The sequence below is a fragment of the Crocuta crocuta genome, unplaced genomic scaffold (assembly GCF_008692635.1).
Source record: "Crocuta crocuta isolate KB4526 unplaced genomic scaffold, BGI_CrCroc_1.0 scaffold502, whole genome shotgun sequence".
Classification (NCBI taxonomy): Eukaryota; Metazoa; Chordata; class Mammalia; order Carnivora; family Hyaenidae; genus Crocuta; species Crocuta crocuta.
In genome coordinates this window covers 23,322-40,969 of record NW_027533269.1, presented here as the reverse complement: position 1 = coordinate 40,969, position 17,648 = coordinate 23,322, and the positions used below count along the sequence as shown (strand labels likewise).

At 37.9% G+C, this 17,648-nt stretch overlaps 1 long non-coding RNA gene across 2 annotated transcripts; it reads left to right on the top strand.

Annotated features, from left to right (window-relative positions):
- The first annotated feature begins 404 nt into the window (after positions 1-404).
- LOC144218015 (uncharacterized) lies at positions 405-17,356 on the top strand. 2 transcript variants are annotated; one of them, XR_013331024.1, is made up of 6 exons: positions 405-451; positions 1,507-1,731; positions 12,729-12,945; positions 13,387-13,545; positions 15,897-16,015; positions 16,948-17,356. It is a non-coding gene; the product is annotated as an uncharacterized LOC144218015 (long non-coding RNA). The 2 variants fall into 2 exon arrangements; XR_013331025.1 differs by having other exon boundaries at positions 406-451; positions 12,729-12,880.
- The last annotated feature ends 292 nt before the right edge of the window (positions 17,357-17,648 follow it).

Genomic DNA, 17,648 nt, shown 5'->3' with positions numbered 1-17,648 from the left:
TATGAAATCCTGAGAGTTCTATATAAAGACTCTTCTCTCTATAAAGAGATTCTTCTCTTTCGTAGGAAGTGTGTGCCAAGTGAAATTGGCACATATGATGGAATATTCACAATTAAAACCTGTTTTATGAATCTTATATTAAAAGTAGATATGTATAGGTTCTATAGGTCTTTCATTTCACCCTGATTTTCTTTTCCTATCTCCATGTATTGCTTTGAGGTTCCAGTGAACAATTGGTTATATATGTGCGATATAAACTCAAAAGCATTTCCTAGTGTTATTTTTTTCTATTAATCCCCCTTTGGGCACCCCCTTCTGTCTCTTAAATCATGCTCCCTACCCGCATTAGCAACTCTAACTGAATATAATATTTCAGATGTTGTGAACAGAAGCCCTCTGGTGAGCAGAAACCAAGCACTATCAATCAAACCACAGCAGAACATCCAGTGAGGTTAGACCCTGACTTATCAAGGCTGTTCACTCGAGTTAGAGGTGGATTCAGTGTTTGCCCCTTTCCCCTCCTAGCTATGTAGATGTCCAGGCTTGAGATAGCAGCTGCTCTTTTTGTTTCCCATTTCACACCATGGCTCTCACTGCCTCTTTCAGGGACTGTCTTGTATTGGTTTTTCCTTTTTATTTAATATTATACTAATTTTAGGTGTATAAATGTTGATTTGACAGTTCTACACAATACTCAGTGCTCACCAAGATAAGTACAGTTACCATCTGTTACCATACATTGTCACTACATTACTGACTATGGATTCCCTATGCTGGTAGCTTCATATGGAAGTACCTCATGTGACCCTCAGTAGACGAATGGATAAAGATGTGTCTGTGTGTACACACACACACACACACACACACACACACACAGTGGAATAATACTCAGCTTTAAAAATGAGATCTTGCCATTTGCAATAATATGGATGGACCTAGAGGGTGGTATGCTTAGTGAAATAAGACTGAAAAAGACAAATACCATCTGATTTCAATTATATGTGGAATCTTAAAAAAACACACAGCTGAACACACAAAAGAGATTCTTTTTTTAAAAAAAATGTTTTTTAATATTAGAGAGAGAGACAGACAGAGCGTGAGTGGGGGAGAGGCAGAGAGAGGGAGATACAATTGAAGCAGGCTCCAGGCTCTGAATTGTCAACACAGCCCGATGCAGGGCTCCAACCCATGGACCATGAGATCATGACCTGAGCTGAAGTCGGAGGCTTAACTGACAGAGCCACCCAGGCGCCCCTAGTGTCTGCCTTTTAAGAGGCTAGATTTCATGAAATTAAAGTGTTTTGCTCAAAGAATAGAGTCTGTTAATTTGGGAGGGGGGATTAAATATAGATATACCTCTTGGAAACAGTGGACTGGTGGATGGCATTACCTTAAATTCCTTAAACAATTTCCATTGATGGAAATTTGGGTTGTTTCCATTGTTTTAAATTGTTTTACTACCAATGCTACACTATTCTTACACATATCTTTGTACATATTTTCCAGCACTGTATTTCTATAGAAGAAACTCCTGGAAGTTGGAACTGAATTCCTGGATTAAAAATGGCCTTTTAAACAAATGGTATAGGAAGCGTGGAGAAAGGGTACTGAATGTGGATTACGGATCATGATTTTCATGGCAGCTCTTAGAAAGTCGTAATCAACGTACAGTGTACTTGATACTACATAAAACAACTAATAGAGCATATCCTCGCCAAGCATGATAACAGAGTAAGCCATGGGCTATTAGAATGGCAGGCCTAAAAACAATTTAATCTGTTCTTTAATTTTCCTGATGAGAGTCTTGAGATTTAGGAAGATGGATTCCCTTCAATCTCAGATCTCATCAAAGATGAGACTTTTATTTAAAGGGATAAGGGGGGCCTGGGTGGCTCAATTGGTTAAGTGTCAACTCTTGATCTCAGTTCAGGACTTGATCTCAAGGTTGTAAGTTAAAGCCCCAAGTTGGGTTCTGGCCTGAGTGTGAAGCCTACTTGAAGCCTACTTAAAAAAAATCTATAAACAAGAAGAAATAAAGCGATAAGATGATGTGGGTTAAAAGGCTTTCAGAAACACAGATGTAGAGGATATGGGGGGTTTTCTCTAGCCGTTTTAAGTGATAGTGTAGTACTGCATTTTGTTGATGAGTTATGGTTTGATTTATCACTTCCTTATTGGACAGTTTGGCTTTTCATAAGTATGAACATCCTTTACATTTTCAGTTGTTTTATTGACATGTATGGAAGTAGAACTACCTTTTCTTAAGACTTGATTTCTTTTTAGAGCAGTTTCAGGTTTACAAGAAAATTGAGAGAAGGTGCACAGATTTCCCATAACCCTTGTTCCCACACAGAGGTAGCTTCCCCCATTATCAACATCGTACACCAGAATGGTTTTTTGTTTTGTTTTGTTTTGTTGTTTTACCAAGGATAAACCTACAGTGACACATCATGATCGATCACTCAAAGTCCAGTTTTTCTTCGGGTTCACACTGGTACATCCTGTGTGTTTGGATAAATGTTTAATGACATACATCTATAGTTAAAATATAACACAGTGTCTTCAGTGTCTTAAAAATCGACCTATTCATCTGACTCATCCCACTTTAACTCTGGCCCTGAATCCTGGGCAGCCACTGCCTTTTTATAGTCTCTCTTGTTTTGCCTTTCCCAGAATGTCATGTATTTGACGTCATATAGTATGTAGCCTTTTCAGAAGGACTTCTTTCTCTCGAGAGCTCATTTCTTTCTAGTGTTGAATAATAATCCATTGTCTGGATGGGCCGCAGTTTGTCCATTTACCTAGTCAAGGACATCTTGGTTTCAGGTTTTTGCAGCTACGAATAAAGCTGCTCTAAACATCCGTGCATAGGTTTTTGTGTGCACAGAAATTTCCATCTCCTTTGGGTACCTACCAAGGAGCGTGATTGCTGGATCTTATGGTAAGAGTATTTTAGTTTTGTAAGAAGCTGCCAAACTGTCTTCCAAAGTGGCTGTGTGTGTTTGCATCCCCAGCAGCAAGGATTGAGAGTTCCTGGTGCTCCTCACTCTACAGCATTTCATGTGACCACACAGCTGAGTTTTGTGTATTTGTACCCTAACGAATGAAGGAAAGGGTAGCACGTATAGACTGTCTTGTTCAACGCTCTTATTTTATTAGCTGCCTAGGATTTTCTGTGTAGATGATCATAATGCCTTTGAAAAAGTCTTTTTACTGCTTTCTTTCCAAATGTGATGCCTTTTATATCTTTTTATTGCCTAATGCATTGCCCAGGCCTTTGAGCATCATGTTGGATACAGGTAGAAAAGGGAGTAGGGAGGCCAGAAAAAGAAATAAAATGCATATCCGTTGTTGTCTCTTCCTGTTTTATGAATGTATATGATTATGAATTGTCCCTTTCATTTATATGAAATGCCCTTTAACTCTGGTAATGCTCCTATCTGAAGTCGCCTTTGTCTAAAATTTACACAGCTTTCTTAAGGTTAGTGTTTACATGCTCTATTTTTTCCTGTGTTTTTACTCTTTTTTTTTTTTAAGCTAGAGCGCGAGGAGAGAGAGAGGTGGGGGGCAGAGGGAGAGAGAATCTTAAGCAGGCTCGATTCTCAGCACGGAGCCTGACTTGAGGCTAGATCCCTTGACTGGGATCAGGACCTGAGCTGAAATCAGGAGTTGGACTCTCAACCAACTGGGCCACCCAGGCGCCTCTTGTCGACAATATTTAGTTAAGTGCTGCGTTTTGAAACCTTGTTCTTACAATCTCTGCCTTTTAAATGAAATGCTTATTCCATTAATACTTAACATTATAGATACGCTAGGTTTCTAGTTTTACCTTCTTCTTTGGGTCTTTTGGGGCCGCCTTTTGGATTTTTTAAAATCCATATTTCTTTTGTTGGTGTTTTGCAAAGCTATATTCGATATTTAGTGCTTCCTCTAGGGATTATAATTGCATGGTTAAGTTTTCACAGTGTGCAATAAGTTAATATTAACAATGAACATCTATATAGGATAACGAGGAAACAGGATCTTGTCATTTTATAGAGCCTTATCTCCAATTTTCCTTTCTATGTCAACCCCCTCAGTGAAATTCTGAATAGAATGAGAAAAGCCATATGGCAATAATGACATTGTGGTGACTTATTTTGAATTAAAATATTTATATCCTATTTTTATCATCTTCCTACCACAGTTGAACATTGCAGCTCTGTTTTATTTTATTTTAATTTTACTTAATTTTATCTTATTGTTTTAGAGAGACAGAGAGAGAGAGTGAGAGAGCACGCAAGTGGGGGAGAGGGGCAAAGGAAGAGAGACCGAGAGAAAGGGAGAGAGAATCCATGCTGAGCGTGGAGCCCAACGTGGGGCTCAATCCCATGAACCTGGGATCATCATGACCCATGCCGAAATCAAGAGTCAGGCTCAGCTGACTGAGCCACCTGGGCGCCCCCATATTGCAAATCTTAACTAGCATGTGAGAGAGTCAGATCTGGAGAACTGAAGCCTAATGGTCTGTAGTAAATACACATTTTCATCAGAATTCAGAATTTTCATCGCTTTCAGAGTTGAATACCAGGGGCAAAATGATTCTTTACTTACCTTTGTTTTGGTCAAAGAACCACTTCATGATCAAGTCCAAGTTGTACTGGGAATTTTTCACTGAGCTGGATCTTTAATTTTCTTGAGGTGTTTTGGGAGATAGGCGGGTTTTTGTTTTTGTTTTGTTTTTGATGTGTGTGTTCTTTCATTAACATAGAAAGTATGTGTAATTAGAAATCCATGTTCCACATATACTTAACTTTTTTCTAGTATTGCATTAATATTGTCAGATCTCACTGTACTCTTTGAATTTTGCTTAAACTATCTTCCCTGAATTTTGCAAGTATTATCTAGTATCATTAAACTGTAAGATGATTAGGAAAACTCAGCATTCATGGAGTAGGTCGGCTACGTGCAGGTGTCCATTTATAATAACTTAAACATCTGTTAAAACCTGTAACAACTGTGAAGAATAAGGTGCCATGTAATGTTAACTTTAAGAAAGTGTGGCTCATAATACATAAGGAGCATGAGTCCAGGATCTTTTAAGAACAGGTTTAAAATTTTGATTCTACATTTGGAAGGTGGAAGCAATTTCTCTTACTAAAAATATGTAACTGAAAGAATTTCTGTTATGTACATTTATGCATACTTGCATGCACATGTGTGTCAAAGGTAAGTATTTGTGGAGTTCCTATAGTATTTGCAGAGTTTGTTTAAGCCACATCCACATACTCTTTCATGCACACAGAGTTCACCTTAAAACCTTCCTCTTCTCTGTAGGTTAAGTATTTGTAACGTGTCTCACAAGACAATGAGGAAATGGTTCCATGCCTCAGTCAGGGAGGATGCCAGTGACGTCTACAGTGGAGAATCATGTGGAGGATGGGAAACAGAAGAGGCCAAGATGGGAAGAGGAGGTGGGGGAGTGGGGAGTAGGACATTAGGTCAGGTGCAGTAAGAATCGACGTGGCACTTGACAAATTTTTTTCACTGTTTGTAGCACTTTAATATGTGACTGTACTTAATAGAAGAAGAAATAGTTGTTCAAATCACCTGTGGTATACAGAAGAGGGATCATATGTTTATCTGAATGAAATAATGAATGAAGTAGAGTTTTGTAGAATGCTCTTATTTGAGCTCTTATTTGAGAAAAGTTAATATATTAATGTTTTAGGCCTTCACAGTAAATTTGACACCTTGTAGTGAGGTTTTACCTTCTACCTCCCTCTTTTCCTCCCTCCTTCTTCCCCTCCCTCTCCCTCTCTCTCTCTTTCTCTCTGTCTCTCTCTCTGTCTCTTTCTTTCACCCTGGGCCTACTGTGAGGTAGTATTAGTTTGAAATGTAATGCTAAATGTATCTGTTCTGATATTTAAAAATTCTTTTTTGCATTAGAGATTTAGAACAACTTTATTTTGAAATAATTTTAAAATTAGAGCAAAATGACAGGAAGACTATAAAGAATTTCTTATGTTCTTCTCCCAACATTCATCAGTTTTGCTACATTATATATAACATTCTCTGGAGATCTATCTACGTGTGTGTATGTGTGTGTATATATATATATATATATACATTTTCTGAAACTTTTGAGAATAGGTTGTAGATCTTATGCCCCTTTACTCTTAAATATATCAGAATACAAAGGTATTCTCTTATGTAATCATAGTACAGTAAACGTATGATGAATACAGTACTCTTGTCTAATACACAGCATACATGAAAGTTTTACCAGTTTTCCTAATAATGCCTTTAGTAAGAAGCATTATTGCCTTCATCTAAGATCCCGTTAGTATCGTGCATTGCATTTAATTGTCTTCGGTCTTTAATCGGGCACAGTTGCTCAGCCTTTGTGTGTCAGTCATGACAGTGACCTTAAAAATAACTGTGAAAAAATGCTTAGGACCTAAAAGGAATTTTTAAGAAATGTTTTCAAAGCTTATTATAAATCATCATTTGAATTTCTTCTTTATAATTCTGCTCTTTTTTTGGCTTGCCTATTTTTTTGTCCTCACTTTGGCTTTCTCTGCACATGGCATACATGGTCTTCTCTAATTTCATTTAGCTCAGTTACCTGGAGGAAACTTTTACACTTATTCTAGTTTTTGTTTTAAAATTGGGTTGAGCTTGTCAAGGGGATTAGAAACGACAACATGAATTCAAGATGATGTTATTAGTCTATTCACATGAAATAGAGCTATAAGCCAAAATACAAGGAAACCTTTTACTTCCTGACATTTCTTGACTTGCTTTCGTGAATGGCTTCTTGGAAACTAAGGACTGAGTAAAAATCAGTGAAGAGTTCATATCATGGAGATTAGTATAAACAGGTGGGATAATGAACTAGAATGAATATCAAGTTTAGAGGTTGATAGAGCTACCCTGAATCCTAGTTACTAGCTGTGTAATCTTGACCAAGTTCTTTAACTTTAGAGGGGATTTCAGGTAAAATGGATATCCTAATGCCTACAGTGCAAGTGTTTTTGCGAGCATTAGAGATAACAAATACAAAATGCATAATAGTGCCTGTCACATAGTTGGTACTTAAGAAATGGTTCTTCATTTTTATAAAATGATGGAAAGATCAAGGAAAGATCTTAAAAATCACCCAGAAAATGGAGCCTATTCAGAAAGATTAAGTATCTGTTACTGCTCCCATTAGAATGTAAGCTCTGTTTGTATCGTTTACTGTATGTGCTTATAGAGCACAGTGACGGACTTTATGAAATACTGTAATATTTACCACGTGATGGACTTGGTAAGTACTGCTTGTTTAACTACATTTCAGCCATTCGAGTTCTTGGGGCCCCAGGGTGGCTCAGTGGATNTATTAGTCTATTCACATGAAATAGAGCTATAAGCCAAAATACAAGGAAACCTTTTACTTCCTGACATTTCTTGACTTGCTTTCGTGAATGGCTTCTTGGAAACTAAGGACTGAGTAAAAATCAGTGAAGAGTTCATATCATGGAGATTAGTATAAACAGGTGGGATAATGAACTAGAATGAATATCAAGTTTAGAGGTTGATAGAGCTACCCTGAATCCTAGTTACTAGCTGTGTAATCTTGACCAAGTTCTTTAACTTTAGAGGGGATTTCAGGTAAAATGGATATCCTAATGCCTACAGTGCAAGTGTTTTTGCGAGCATTAGAGATAACAAATACAAAATGCGTAATAGTGCCTGTCACATAGTTGGTACTTAAGAAATGGTTCTTCATTTTTATAAAATGATGGAAAGATCAAGGAAAGATCTTAAAAATCACCCAGAAAATGGAGCCTATTCAGAAAGATTAAGTATCTGTTACTGCTCCCATTAGAATGTAAGCTCTGTTTGTATCGTTTACTGTATGTGCTTATAGAGCACAGTGACGGACTTTATGAAATACTGTAATATTTACCACGTGATGGACTTGGTAAGTACTGCTTGTTTAACTACATTTCAGCCATTCGAGTTCTTGGGGCCCCAGGGTGGCTCAGTGGATTAAGCATCTGACTTCGGCTCAGGTCATGATCTCCCCACTCGTGGGTTCAAGCCCCGCACCTGGCTCTGTGCTGACAACTCAGAGCCTGGAGCCTGCTTGAATTCTGTGTCTCCCTCTCTCTCTGCCCCTCCCGCACTCACACTCTCCCTCAAAAAATTCTCTTTATCACTCTCTCTCTCTCAAAAAATTGGAAAAATGTAAAAAAACAAAAAGACACCAGACTTTCCTTTGTAGATGTATTATAATGTCAGATACATCATCATTTTACTCAGGTTTAAAATACATGTTGTTGATAAACCTTTGATGGTCACATTGCTCTTGAACGATGCATGAGTGAAAAATGTAATTTCAGGGTTGTGAGGCTATCAGTAGAAATGAAGCAAAGAGGTTTTGGAAATCGATTACTGATTTCTAAATATTTATATTCAGTACCAAGAAGGCTTTGATGCGGGCATAATTAAGCCATTTTATGTAGCTTTTTAGCATAAGTCCTATTCAAATGACACTTTAAACTGAATTACTTATTGTTAGCACAAGTGCTTTCTTTAGTCATCTTTTTGTTGCCATGCACACCTTCCATGTCTTCACCAGTGGACTCACTTTTAATTTTTAGTTTCCCCTTTAGGGTATTTAGAACTTTTAGAAAACTGGTATTTCCTGAGTTGTATTCTTCTGTGGAGGTCTTCTAAAGACTAGAACATTTGCTTCCATATTTTTAAAAGGCATTCTATATTTCAATTGCCATGTGGAACTACTCTACCGTTTTATAAATCTAAGATGCATTTGGGGATAGTANTCGGTTAAGTGTCTGACTTCGGCTCAGGTCATGATCTCAGGGTTCGTGGGTTTGAGCCGCGCGTCGGGCTCTGTGCTGACTGTCAGCTCAGAGCTTGGAGCGTGTTTCAGAATCTGTATCTGTCTCTCTCTCTGACCCTGCCCAGCTCATGCTGTCTCTCTGTCTCTCTCTTTTTCTCTCTCTCTAAGAAATAAATAAAACATTAAAAAATATTTTAAAAACATAAAATCTTATTTTTCCTATATCATGAAACATTTTACTCTGTCATCCAAGGAATTATTCATTACATATCAATTACTCTCAACCCTGCAGAAATTAAAAACAGAGGCTGAAATTATCAGAAAGTGGAAGAATGATGGAATTACAGCAGAGGTTAGCAAACATTTGTGTAAAGGGTAAGATAGGATATATTTCAAGCTTTATGGGCCACATATGGTCTCTGTAGCATATACTTTTTAAAAATGTTTATTTCCTTTGAGAGCATGTGTGTGTGAGGGAACAGGGCAGGGGCAAAGAGAGAGGGAGAGAGAATCCCAAGGAGGCTTCACGCTCACTCAACCTAGGGCTGGATCTCGCGACTGTGAGATCACACCTTGGACTGATATCAAGAGTTCAGTACTTAACCAACTGAGCCATCCAGGCAGCCCTGTAGAATATTCATCTTTAAACAACCTTTTGAAAAGGTAAAAAGTATTCTTAGCTCACTGCTCATATGAAAATAGGTTGTGGGCCAAATTTGCTCTGTGCACCTAAGTCGCCATTGCATTACCCTACAGTTTCACATAGCTGCATCCAAAAGATCATTTCATCTTTCAGGAAGTGTAAAAGGAGACTGGAGACACCATCTTTATGGTCTGCTCTTTGCTTATATTGAACAGAATTAGACATTCATAATTTGTTATGTTTTGTTTATAATTGCAAAGAGAAGAACATTGACAGGAACACGTTTCACAGTTATTGTATGAATCAGACAATGATATAAAGAGGCAAATAGCATTCTAAACTCCAGTGATGATGGTGAAGTGGATCATCTAAGAGAGGTCTCAGACTGCGTCTTCAGATGATATTGTCTTGGGTGAATTTTCTCATACTAAGATACTGATGACTGAGCAGTTCATTTGTAAGGGCCGAAAGAAAAGATGGTACTCCTACCCATTTAGTTATTTAACAAAGAGGAGTTAATCATACGTTATTTTGTGACAAAGCCTTTAACATGGAGTAAAATGATGTATGCTGGGAATCTTTCATGTGTTTCCTCTAACATTGATACACTTTGTAAGTGGACATTGCTGAAAGTAGGTGTGTGTACAAGGTAATTAGAAAGCAATAGGTGTAGTGATGAAACCAATGAATTGGATTGATTATTCTAAATAATTTTATAAGTCTAAAAATGACAGTGTGTTGCAAATTGTGGATCAAAGAAGATGGCCATCCTTTGACAAGTTGTGACCATTAAATAGTTCAGCGTTTTAAGATTTGAGGTATTGCTTTTTGACAACATGATTGTTAGAAGAAGTAATGATAATTCAGAACCTATTAGAAGATGTGTTTAAAGGGGCGCCTGGGTGGCTTAGTCGGTTAAGCGTCCGACTTTCGCTTAGGTCATGATCTCGCGGTTCGTGGGTTCGAGCCCCGCGTCGGGCTCTGTGCTGACGGCCAGCTCAGAGCCTGGAGCCTGTTTCAGTCTGTGACTCCCTCTCTCTCTGACCCTCCCCTGCTCACGCTGTCTCTCTCTCTCTCTCTCTCTCTCCTAGAAATAATTAAAACATTAAAAAAAAAAAAGAAGATGTGTGTAAAATCAGGAGTTAGATTTCTAAGATGGATACGTCCCACATTTATTCATGATAGGGAACGATTGTATTCAAGAGAATGAGGCTCATTTAGGTTATATATAAACGTAAAAAACTGGGAAATGTGGGATGAGTATTTGGAGTTGTTATATTTTAATGCTTATTAACAATCCTAATAAAGTTGTGTTTCAGTATATTCCTGTGAAAAAGTTTTGTAAAATGACTTTTAAAATATGTATATATTTAAAGACTCCATTAGACCCAGGTAGTAAATATGATGACTGCTTTCCCTTGTATACTAACAGTAAAAGACTAGACTAGTAAAAGACTAAAAATTGTAGAATTTCTTCATCTGAGTAGTGCCTTGTACCTGACTTGTGTTGAAAAGGGACATTTTGAGAAATACCTTTGAATGCTTTTCTGTTTCTTTTACTATTAGAATGTTACTGAGGAATTTATCTAATTTTTTCTTCAAGACCAGGTTGGATGTATGTATTACTTCCTCTGTTTTTGTTTACCCTTTTGACACTAAGACTCCGTTTAAATGATTGTGTTTTCCTTTTCACTTTTGCTGTCATGAATTCAGATCCAAAATGAAATACAAGGTTGGATATTATGTCCCTATGTTTCTCCCTAGTATTTTATAGCTTACAAACGAGAACCTTTGTACTCGAAGGTTATCATCCACTGTGTCCAGCCCACTTTGAGAATAAGAGTGAAATAAGAGAATGATTTAATTGCACAGGGGATCTCCTTGAAAATATAAAGATTGCCGAAGACTTTTGATTTCTTTCCCCCCTCTTAAGTTGTTTTAGTTCCAGAAGAGCTTTAATATGAAGTCAGACTAGTTCCTTAGTCCCCATGTCTTACAGTGAGTCTTAAGCCTGGTTTACATAGTAATTTGCCTAGGGCTTGCATGTCATCAAAGAGGAGGTTAGAGATGACAAGGCTTTCTGCTTGAAAGGCAGCTCAGTCCCCGAGTACTTAAAACTAAGGCAATATAAGGTTTCCTCGATTGAGGTCTTTGGAACCTATTATGCAGACAAATAGTAGTACATTTTTGGACTTAGCATAATTCTAGGTTTCAAACAATTAAAACTTCAAAAGAACTTCAAAAGTCCATCCCTCCGGAAAAGCAACAGCAGCAACAAAAATTGGCAAGAACTGCCAGAGTGTTTTTCAGAACTCTGGAACTAACCAAAATTTTCTAGTAACCAGGGGAGCATTTAATCAAGAAAACCACTGACTGTAGGTAAGAATAGCAGGCTTTGTGGCATTTTAACTTACCTCGGACCCATCCCCTGTCCCTCGGTTCAGTCGTAGCCTTGAAAGTAACAGCCCATGTTTTGGTATTTGTAATGAATGTTCTATTCATTTGGCATGATGTTACCCCTAGTTTCTGTTCTTCAATATTTGATTAAACATGTTATGGTTCTATGAAAACAGCAGATGATCCAAAAATCTATTGTACGAATTTTTTTTTCAGACCAACTTTTCTGGTTATTTTGTATGTGAATTTAAAAGATTGGCCTCTATTCTCCACGTATAAAAGCTAGATGGCACTTACAGGCTCAGATGTATACTTAATGATACATTGATTTATATAGAGAAAAAATTAATGAGTGTTTTCCATTAATAAGCCTCTTCACTGTTCGTTTGAAACATCATCAGCTGTTAAGTGAGAATGATCCATGACCGTTAGTAAAATATACCGTGTCATGGATCAGTAATAATGCACTTTAATAGCTTTCTACGTGGGATGATGAGAAAATGTTAAAACTAACTTGAAAATCTTAAAAACTATCCTTCCCTTGGAGTGAGCATTGAGAACATTTTTATGTAATTTATGCTTATGCATTTATTTTTCTCATTCTGTTCCTTTTCATTGTTAGCTGCAGGAGTTTGAATAAGTTTTAGAAAAGTAACATCTTTTCTTCTGGTGGGGAAAATTCCAGTTTTCTTTGTTAGTGTGGTTAACACTAGCCTTTTGCATGGGTGTGAAAAGAGACACATTTTGATAGAACAACATTTTCATGCATGTACGTCAGAGGTTTTTCACACATTTACAAAGGAATTTGGCCAAAAGTTAAAGCTGAAATTTGTGGTACATGTTAATTTGTTTCAGGAGAAGGAAGCCAACACCGTTTTGGAGCCCTGAATATTGTTGGAACTCCATCTGTTGCTCAGATTGGAATTTCAGTGGAGTTATTGGACAGTTTGGCTCAACAGACTCCAGGAGGCAGTGCTGCTGTATCATCAGTTGACTCATTCACTCAGGTAATGCAATATCAGGTAATGATACAGGCAGTGCTGCTGTATCATCAGTTGACTCATTCACTCAGGTAATTGCAATAAATTGCAATTACTCAGGTAATGCAATACATTCCTCAGGTAATGAAAAAATTTCATTATTTTCTAAAAGAATTTTAAAACCCAGCTCTGTACTTTAAAAATCAGCTTCATGGTAGAAAACATGTAAAACTGAAGGTGAATACATAGGACATAAGTTAGTGGCTTCTGTGGATAATTTAAACTCGTCTGCTTTCTTCCGTAGGTACTTTTAAAATTTGTAAAACTTTGATGAGCCTTGTGTATAGTGATGAAATAGCTCAAAGCAATTTAAACATCGGACTAAATATTAACTTTTTTCCCCTCCCACAGTGAGTAGACTAAGATGTAGGTGTATAGTTGTGAATTTTATAAGCAAGATTCTTTTCCTCAAGGAGCCAGCACTGGTATAAGTCCATGATGATTGACTTGTTTTTCAAATGTTTCCTTTTGAGAGAGCACGTGTGGGGGAGGTATGGAGAGAGAGAAGGGACAGAGGATCCGAAGCTGACTCCTCCCTGACAGCAGCAAGCCTGATGCGGGGCTCGAACTCATGAACCGGGAGATGATGCCCTGAGCCTGAGGCTGGACTCTCAACCAGCTGAGTCACCCAGGTACCTGTATGATGATTACTTTTAACATCTGTATGACAAAAGGCTAACGGGGAGAATGGTGTAGGCAAAAGAGGAGCTAATACAGAAGCCCCGAGGTAGAAATCTGTTGTTTGGAAAATAATAGGAAGGAAGGTCTTTGTGGCTGGAGTCCAGTGAACAAGGGTGAGAGATGGGAGTAATTGGGGAGGTAGACACACGATAAAATCATGGCACTTTATTGGCTTTTATAAGGACTTTAGCTTATATTCTGTTTGGAAAAGAAAACATGAAAGAGTTTTGAGAAGAGTAAAGGGATCCAACTTACATTTTAAAAGGGTCACTTTTGCATTCCTGGAGAGACGTTGGAGTGGGGAGGAGGAAGATCGATTAGGAGGCTCTTATGAAAATCTAGATGAGAGATGACAATGACGTGAACCAGTGAAGTCTTGGAAGGTGGATGTCAAGGTGATTACAAGTACTGGCATATCTTGTTTTATTGCACTTTACTGTAGTGCCCCTCACAGATACTGGATTTTTTTTATATGTTGAAGGTTTGTGGCAGCCCCGAATGGAGCAGATCTGTCAGCACAATGGTCCCAACAGCAGTGCTCACTTGATGTCTCTTTGAACATTTTGGTCATTCTTGCAATATTTCAAACTTTTTTGTTATTATACTTGTTACGGTGCTGTCTGATCAATGACCTTTGGTATTACTATTGTAATTGTTTTGGGGCGCCATGAACTGTGCCCATAGACGATGGAGAACATAATCGCTTTGTGTTGTGTGTTTTCTGACTGCTCCACCTAGCAACTATTCCCCCATCTTTCTCCCTCTCCTAGGGTCTCCCTATTCCCTGAGACAACAGTGTTGAAATTAAGCCAATGAATAACCCTACCATGGCTTCTAAGGGTTCAAGTGAAGAGAAGAAACAATCTGTGAGGCTGACTTCATTGTTGTCTTCTTTTAAGAAATTGCCTCAGCCATGCCAGTCTTCAAAAACCACCACCCTTGATCAGTCAGCAGCCATAACATTGAGGCAAGACCCTCCATCAACAGAAAGATTATGACTCTCTGAAAGCTCAGATGACGTTTAGCACTTTTGAGCAAGAATGTATTTTTTAATGAAGCTATGTACATTTTGTCCGACATAAGGGTAGTGCATACTTAACAGGCTACAGTGTAGTATAAACATAATTTATATCTGCACTAGAAAACCAAAACTTTCAGTTGACTCACTTTACTGCACTGGTCTGGAACTGAATAGCATTATGTCCGAGGCATGCCGATAGTTGATTTCTGGTGATAATTTGAAGGTTGATCCAGTAGTGCTTCATGGTGTGGATCACATGTAAGGTCTGAGATTAATGAGAGTCATCAACTGTGGCCCAAGGATGCTGCCCCGAGGAACTTGCACACAGGAATACTGCACACAAGTATGAACAGGAGAGGAATCAGGAGTTGGATTTTGGTTGTACTAAGTTTGGGTCTGCCTGTTAGAAATCCAGCTGGAGATGACCAGTCTGCAGTTTAAGAGAGAAGTCTGGGACACAGATCCATCTGTGGGAGTCATCAGTGTAGAGGTAGGGTCTAGAGTTTTGTAGGATTGTGGTTACTAGCGACATAACTTTAAATTTTTTTTTTTTTAATTTCTAGGAGAGAGAGAGACAGCATGAGCAGGGGAGGGTCAGAGAGAGAGGGAGACACAGACTCAGAAACAGGCTCCAGGCTCTGAGCTGGCAGTCAGCACAGAGCCCGACGCGGGGCTCGAACCCACGAACCGCGAGATCATGACCTAAGCGAAAGTCGGACGCTTAACCGACTAAGCCACCCAGGGGCCCCGAGACATAACTATAAATAGAAAATTTGAGCCCAAGGCCATTTCAAATTTGAGAAGGTTAAGAAATGAAGAGAGAGAAAAAGAGCATTCAAGTAGGAGAATACCCCAAGATGAGTGTTGTGGCAGCCAAGCAAAGAATGGTTTTTAAGAAGGAAGTATCAGCAGTAGCCTTGCCAGTGGGTTGAGAGGAAGGCTAAGAGGTAACCGCTAGATTCAGCAAGATAGAAGCCATTAAAGAGGTGGATAAGAGTTCAGGGTGGTAGTGAGGGAGTTTGGAATGAGTTGGAGAGGAGGAGGAGGTGCAAACAGTAGTGAGTATAGAGGACTCTTGATGAGTATAGTTGTGGAGGACAGCAGATAAATGGTTTGGTCGCTTGAAGGGGCTGTGGGTACAAGGAACTTTTTCTTTGTTTTTACTACTTGTAATGGGAGATACTACATCAGAATACTGCAGAAACGTTTTTAATTAAAAATATTCCGGTCTAAGTGGAATATTTGGTAGCATTCATTAATCTCTTCATTATTAACTTTCAGTTCACGCAAAAGATGTTGGACAAATTGTACAATTTTGGCTCATCATTTGTTGTGTCTCAGGCCCAGATGACACCAAGTCCATCTGAAGTGTTCATTCCAGCAAATGTGGTTCTGAAATGGTATGGGAACCTTTGTATCTCGAATATGAAGGGTTTTAGTAACTGTATATATTTTTTGCCTCTGAATGTATTTCTTCTTTGACTTTTAAACATATTCTTTTACTGTGAACATCAGCATACATTCACGGTGGCATGCCGTGAAAAAGTGTACTCTGGAGTTCATGGCGAGGAATGTTCTTAGCCTGAATATCCTATTATATAGTAGCCATTGAATTGATAAAGTCTGGAAACTACAATTGCCTGCTTTTAGGGAACACAATTAAGGATTGTAAATTTCTACATATTTTAAATTATAAGTAACCATAGTGGAGCCTTGAAATACAAAGGAAGGTTTTTTTCATAAGTTTAGAAAGACTTGGTCTACCGTAGACTTGTATAAGGCATTAGGGTGGTTTCTACTGCATCAATACTTGATGATTAATCAAATTTATTTCTCAGCTTTCCCATCTTTCTTGTTTATATGTATTCTTTTCGCCTTGAACATCCCAGTGGTGGGATGCAGAAGGAGGATTTGTTGAGCAGTGGTAGAATGTTGTAGCCTGGAGAGCCCTGGAAGGTATTAGGTTTGAGATCTGTTAAAATGTAGGTATGTGGCCTTGAGCAAATTCTTCCTCTCTACTGATAATGTATGACAGGAGGGAGGGGGAGATAGATTTGGATTTTTTCTGAGGTCCCTTCTAGCTGTCATATTTGCAGAAGGTCAAAATTTAATAAAATTTACTGTGATTTGTGCTCTCTGTTACAGACCAGTCATACTTAACTCACAATGCTTGCTGTCCTTTTATGAGAATAATTAAACTTCCAGATTAATTTTTTAGCTTTTTGATCTCAGCTTTTTAGAAGTGACGTTGCAAGTTGTTTGCTTTTTAATAAGTCATTTGGTAGAATACAAAAGATCTTAATTTTCCTGTAAATATGTTTTGCTTTTGTAGGTGTGAAAACTTTCAAAGACGACCAGCACAGAACCCTTTCTTTTGGAAATCATAGTTTGAATAAGATAATTTTTGATGGATTCTGACATTTGTCGTGCTTTGAAGAGAAATGTCTCCATGTAAAAGTGTGAAGTCAAAAGGATCATGAAACCTAAGTTTAAAACCTGCTTATTGACTGCAGCTTAATTATAATCTCCATAAAACATTAAAAACATGGAACATTACAATATGTACTCATCAATGAAGTTTTCCCTTAGCTTAAAATATTCAGATACGAAATACTTTGTCATGGCTAGGATTCATTTTTTGCTGAAAAATAAAGCATATTCACAACAATGCTGTGCCAAATGCCATTGCATTTATAATTTTTCATTGATTTTTATAGTGGTTTGCTAGAGTAATTAACTTAAAATCAATCTATCAGAGTTTCGGAAAAGCATATCAAATGTACATTCTTACCTATGGGGAAGTTATTTTTAGTTAGTATTTCTTAAAGATTACAAGTTTTTCCACTAACACGGGTTGGTTAGCAGTTTTATATCTGCAAATCCATACACATTTATTTGTTTAATCAAATTGCCATAGATAATCCAGATGAGGTTTTATTCAATGCTGGTAATGTTGTGAGGCATTTGTGTGTAGAATGCAGTATTTAATTCCTTTGCCTATTAAGGTAAAGCCATTGCATGTCCAAAAGGGAA